The 6,822-nt window shown below is 37.7% G+C and overlaps 1 non-coding gene across 1 annotated transcript; it reads left to right on the forward strand.

The window, feature by feature from the left end:
* The first annotated feature begins 995 nt into the window (after positions 1 to 995).
* LOC128032230 (small nucleolar RNA R71) lies at positions 996 to 1,097 on the forward strand. Its single transcript, XR_008188358.1, has one exon. It is a non-coding gene; the product is annotated as a small nucleolar RNA R71 (small nucleolar RNA).
* The last annotated feature ends 5,725 nt before the right edge of the window (positions 1,098 to 6,822 follow it).

Genomic DNA, 6,822 nt, shown 5'->3' on the forward strand with positions numbered 1-6,822 from the left:
TTAAAAAAACTTTCAAATTCATCCTCATCCTACTTTTGTCTTTCTTCTAATCTTGATGGAAATGAGACTTTCGTGATTTTGGCATCTTTAAATGCCTCTTTTCCCGCCTTAGTCGTTGGTGCATTCTCCTCTTTTGGTTTAGGTTTGTCTTCTAATTCTAAGGAATTGTCTTGAGGTTTATAAGTTACCTCTAGGGTAGGTATTTCTGGGCTACTCAGTACCTTGCCCAATCTGAGTGCTAAAGCTTTCACATGCTCTTTACCTTCCCTCTGTGGATTATCTTCCGTGTTACTAGGGATGCTTGAGCCAATTTGCCTTCTGAAATCACCCATCATGCTCATCAGTTGGCTCATTTAACCCTCGAGCTTAGTCAATGTTGTTGAATTGGTGCACTCAGATTGCACTTGTTTGACATATGTTCTCATTGAATAGATCTTTTCCTTGATTCTATCCAGACGCTGACCGCATGCAGTATGGTCACTTGGGTTGGTTCTGTCCTGGGGTTTCTGTAAATAAGTAGGTTGGTAATTAGTATTTTTAACTTGATTTGGATTGTTACGTCCTCCTTGGTTTCCTCCTCATCTCAAGTTCAGGTGATCCCTCTAACCGAGATTATATGTATTCAAATAAGGGTTTCCACCCCTATTCCTAATGTATTTCTCATCCTCGGCAAGATTGTTGATATAATGGAAGAGTGACTTGTCTCATCCATACATAGGCGGTGTAAGAGTAGATTCAATACAGTTTAATCTATCAATTATCTGCTAATACTTATCATCCTTTTGAATAGCTTTGACCATAGCGATTTTCAGGCCATATGTAAAATGTCTGATTGGCCATTGATAGGAGTTTAATGCCATATTTTCAATAATTTTGTACGCATCCTCATATGTCCTATTCATAAGGGCTCCTGCTGCTACTCCGTCTAGTCTAGATCATGCATTTGCATCCAACCCATTATAAAATACCTGCAGTCGCATCCACTCAGGAAATCCTTGTTACGAACATTTTTGAATGAACATTTTGAAGCGCTCGCATGCCTCATAGAAACTTTCTCCCTCCATCTATCTAAAGATGGCAATCTCTCTTCTTAGCTAAACTACTTTCCTAATCGAAAAGAACTTTTGTAAAAACTTTCCAGTGAATTCATACCACACCGTGATAAATCCTAGTGCCTATGAGTCCAACCAAGAAATGATATTATCAATCAAAGAAAAGGGGAACAACCAAAGATGAAGAGCGTAATCAGTGACCCCATTATACTTAAAAGCATCACAAAGATGGAGAAATCATTTAAATGCTTATTAGGGTCCTCTGTCATAGTTCTCTAAAATTACATATTATTTTGGATCATTTGTATCATTTTCGGTTTGATCTCGAAATTATTGGCTGTAATCACCGGCCTTGCTATACTTTCCTGAACCATGTCTAGGCTTGGTAGGGAATAATCCCTTAGAGTCCTCTCATTTCGAGCCATCTGCACATTTTTAGGTAACTGTGGTGCTGGTGGGTCTCCTACTGCATTACTATCAGCGTCACAAAATAATAGATTATTACGTGGTACTTTAACTGCAACTGGTGGTGGTGGATCTTGTATTTGCTAATGTAGTTGGCGATTTCTTCGAATTATTCTTTCTAGATATGTGGTTACTACAATAGGTGTGCCTCTACTGCAAGTCATACACCAAACCTAAAAGGAAGAGATTAGTAAAATAAAATAAAATCATATATATAATTGAGAAATTTCCTAATTATTCTTTCAACAGCAAAAATTAAAATCAATCTAGTGACGTTACCTCCTCGATAATGACACCAACAACTAGACTGCCTTCGGATGTACTAACGTCCAGACTGTGAATACTACAATAAAATAGAGTTATGAGGCGATATTCACAAGTATATAGGTCGAGTTGTAATATATATTTTACAACGAAGCAGGTGAGTACTCCGAAAATCGTACTCAAGGGAGGCGAGTACTAAATCAATCTTAACCTAAACAATTAAAGACTTAATTAATACTTAAAAGTTAGTTATAGCACGGAAGTAAAATAAAACATAATTTTAGGGTTTCTTAAATAAAGTAAAATAACTTAAAAGAATTAAATTTCAAGAGATATAAAGAATAAAGTGAATCAAATCTAAAGATGAGTAATTAGCTCGCTTCAGCAATCCCAATCAACTGTTGTCTAGTGTCCCTCATCAACCAACTAGCCGCTACCCCAACAGGATTTCCCGATCTTCCACTAACATAAAGAGTCAACAAAAATTACTTATCTTCCGACCTCATAGTCCAGACTAGTTTGGGGTCAAGTTGTTCATGTATGGGAAATACCAATTTTGGGTTAATTCTCACCTTGATAACTTCTTGGGGTTGTCAGACCTAGGGTTTGTTTCACATTCTTCCTTTCTTAAACAATCGGTCCATTAAGTAACCCTACAAAACAATTAATAGATCGTGCTTCCACTCGCTAATCCCCTAAGGATCAGTCCCTCATGGCTTTCATAAACAACATAAAGGAAAATGAAGAATTTATCATAGGAAATGGATTAAAATAGAGATTTTAAGAAAAGCTTGATTAATATTGAATATAAGCACGAATCCACAGAAGTTGATCTCCTTTACAATTAGATCTCTTGAAGGAAGCAAATAACTAAAACTACAAAAACTTAAGAAAGAAAGAAAACAATTCTTAAACCTAGAGAGAAAATCTAAGCTAATGAAAAGATGTCTATAATATGTGCCAGAGAAGTCTATTTATAGCCTTTAGGTGTCCGTTGTCCTCAACCCTAGGTTAGCTGACGTTCTCGAGCTTAAGTTTTGATTCTGCAAACTAAAACGGCCCTGCTTCATGTTTTATTCCTGTCACAGAGTCGATGTCCCAACACACCAAGACTTGTGTCGCGACGTTGAAGCCAATCTACTCCTCTGTAGCTGTCTTCGGGGGTATGTTGCGACACCCTCAGCTTGTGTCACGACCTTGAAGGTAATTCCTCACTTTCTCTATTCTGGTCTCTATGTTGCGACATCGACTCCCTCATGCTACAACATAGCATCCAATATTAACCTGAGATGCCCTATAATGGTCTCCTACACACTTACAACGCAAGTTAGCTCTCCCGTAGGCCTCATTCTGCCCTTAAGCTTAATAAAATACTAAATGTGCACATTTTATTGAAACTAAAGAAACTGAATTAAAACATAATGAAAATGCTTGTATTCAAGCTCATTAAATGTGAAAACTAGTTTAATCTATTACACCAAATTTTGATAGATCAGTGACACTGAAGACAGTTTTGAAGAGTCTACTAGTTTATCAGGAGAAATCGATGAATATATAGACGTACAAGCTTCTATGCTGGATATGCCCAAGAAGCGCAGGACTAACATAGGGGTTGTTAATGTTGTTTAAAGAAATGAGGAAGAGAAATACATTGCAATATTAGAATAGCATAGAAAAAAGAGGACAAACCACGCTGGATCTCCTACTGTTGTGGTTGCCGCTCCTATTTCCCCTGTTACGAACTCAACTTCTGCTGCTCATGCAAGCTCACCTACTATTGTCTCTGTAAGTTCATCACTTGTTGTTCCTACTAACTCATCCCCTATTAATCCTTCTTCTTATTCCCAACCATAGATGAGCCTTCAAATGAAGGATTTTTTTGGTACTATCATTAAGCATGGTGTAGTTTGTGACCTGTAAAATTTGTTGCGATAGGTGGTGAGATTGGCGAACTATTCCCTTGGCGTGAGCATATGAGAACGAGGGAATTGCATTATAGTCCCAACGATGTCACCAACCACTTGAAGACCTCTCTACCAGAAGTAGCTAATGAGTGTATGTGTTCGGTTGGTTCGTTTAATGCTGTGAAGAAGCCTTCTCTGTAAGAACTAGCTTTGTCCCTACAAGTTTTTTTGGCTGAGGCTAGCATGGTTGGCTTGGGTCTCAAAGAAGGTATAAACAAAGGTAAATTCAATAAGAGGGAGCTCGATGATTCTTACCAGAATGCTATGCAAGCTTTAGAGAGAGCCTGCGAACTCAATTCCAAACTAAAGGAAAAAAAACCTGTGGGGAAAGAATAAGGACTTAGTTGAATGTTTGGTGATCACTGAGGGTAAGGTAGAGAAATTATCCAGGGAGATCATAGTTGAAAGAGAAGAAAAAGAGAGCATGAATGCTGCTATGAAGAATATGGCTGAAGAACATAAGGCCACTATGAGCAAAATGGCTGAAGAAAAGAAGGTTGCAATGGTGAGCTTGGAACAAAGGCACACTGATGCTTTGGAAGATTTTAAGAAGGAAACTTTTGCAAATTTTAACAACTTTTTGCCCGATCTCAAGCCCAATATCTTGTTGTATGCTCAAGTTGCTAGTGGCCCTTTTGATGTACATAGAGTTGATTTCAGTGCTCTCTACGACGTTGCCTGTGATCAATTGGGATTTGATGTTCACTTCCCTTCTAGAGCTACATGGGAAGAGTTTGTGTCCAAATGGAGTAATTCTAAAGATTTTTACTTGGACAAAATCCAATTGAAGCTAGTGTTTCCCCTACCAATGAAGATGATAACATAAAGCTGGTGAATGAATCCTGAGAGAGAACAAAGCCTCAAGCAACCCTAATGGGGCTAGTGATATGCCCTAATTTGTGTATTGTTGTACTTATTTTTTTCAAATGTGAAATAAGAACTTTTAGTTTTGAAAAAAATTAAGTTTACTTGTTAATGTTATGCCATCATATCCTTTCGCAAACGCCATATATCTTGTTGCACAATGATATTGTTAATAACAAAGGATTAGACCTAGCCAAAATTTTTAATACGCTCTCATAAGCTTTCAACAGACTTAGTGTAGCCTAATGGCTTTATTTATTCAATTTTTATCCAATTATGACTCAAATAGTCTTAAGTAACTTAGGTTGGTAGCTTAACTCAATTAACCTTTAAACATTGGTTGGGAGCGTAGGTTCGCAAGTTGTTTCTGAGTTGTGAGCTTAACTCTACTAACTCAAATAAATGAAAGCTGTGAGCATAACTTAGCTAACCTTTAAACAACAACTGGGAGTGTAGGTCGGGAGCTATGTCGAAGTTTATCAGTTAGGAGAATAGGTCCGCGAGCTGTGTTAAAGTTTATTAGCTAGGAGTGTAGGTTCGTGAGCTGTTTCAGAGTTGTGAGCTTAACTCATCTAAGTTAAATAAATGAAGGATATGAGCATAACTCAACTAACCTTTAAACATCAGCTGAGAGTGTAGGTCCGCTAGTTGTTTCAGAGTTGCGAGCTTAACTCAGCTAACTCAAATAAATGAAGGCTGTAAGCATAACTCAAGTAACCTTTAAACATTACCTGGGAGTGTAGGTCTGCGAGCTGTGTTGAAGTTTATCAGCTGGGAACATAGGTCCACGAGCTATTTCGGAGTTACGAACTTAACTTAGCTAACTCAAATAAATAAAGGTTGTGAACATAAATTAGCTCTCATCACCTCTTGGTTTGCAGTTTCGTTGAAACGAGTTGTCCTGTGTGATTGGAGGCTTATTTCGATGGGAATGACCGCCTTCATGCCATGAACAAGTGAGAACACTGTATCTCCCGTTACAGTATGAGGTGTAGTTCGCAGACCCCATAGGATCCTCGGTAGCTCCTTCAACCATGCGCTCTTGACATCGTCAACCTTCTTTTCTAAAGGTGTGAAAATCTTTTTATTTATTGCTTCAACTTGGCCATTTGTTTGTGGCGATTTAACAAAGCTCTATACTAAAGCAATATGTAGGTCTTTGTAGAAATTCTTAAATTTTCCCTGAAATCTTGTGTCGTTATCTATTATGTTCAATCACGGAATGTCAAACTTGTATACAATTGACTTCCAGAGAAAAAAATCCATCTATTTTTTCTGTAATAGTTATTAAGGCTTCTGCTTCTATCCATTTAATGAAGTAGTTTATAGCTACTACTATGTACTTTTTCTGAGCTATAGCTATTGGGAATGGGCCAAGGATATCAATTCCCCAGATTGCAAATGACCAAGGGCTCGACATAACTTGTAAAAGCTCTACTAGTTGTCACTGTATCTAAGCATGCCTTTGGCAGGAGTCATAGGTACAGACCATATGGTGTGCATCCTTTTGTATAGTAAGCCAGTAATACCCTTGTCTAAACACCTTCTGTGTAAGGAGTTTGCCTCCCAAATGATCATCGCAAATTCCTTCGTGTATCTTGTGCATTACATATTCAGCTTCAATAGGTGACAAGCATCGTAATAATGGTTGAGAATACCTTTTCTATAGAGTACACCCTTCAAGAAGGTATATCTAACAATTATAATTAACAAACCACTTTAGCAGCTTGAGATTTAAATAATTTATAGATATTGTATTACTTAGACTACATTTGAGATATAATTGGTAGTAACATACCTCGTTGCTTTGCATCGAAGTTTGTCAAACTCTCTTTTGTCCAATTGAGTGTCCTTTCCTTGTAGTGCATGCATGATTGGATTCATCCAAGTTTCTTCCTGGCTTAGACTATACAATTACGCCATATCATAACTTGGGATCTCTTTATGCTCCAACAAGATCTTCCCCCTTTGTTCATTAACGAGGGATGAAGCTAACCTCGAGAAATTGTTCGCGTGTGTATTGTCATTCCTGAACAACGACTGAATGTGTACTTCACCAAACTTAGCGAGCAATTGAGCTGCCATGGCATGCTATTTCTTCAATATTTTTTCTTTTACCTCATACTCTTTGTTCATTTGTTTTTCCACCATTTAGGAATCAATGTAAACAATGAAGCCGCTTGCTCCAAGTTGGCGAGCCAATTGCAATCCAG

Source organism: Gossypium raimondii, chromosome 8, assembly GCF_025698545.1.
Source record: "Gossypium raimondii isolate GPD5lz chromosome 8, ASM2569854v1, whole genome shotgun sequence".
Lineage (NCBI taxonomy): Eukaryota > Viridiplantae > Streptophyta > Magnoliopsida > Malvales > Malvaceae > Gossypium > Gossypium raimondii.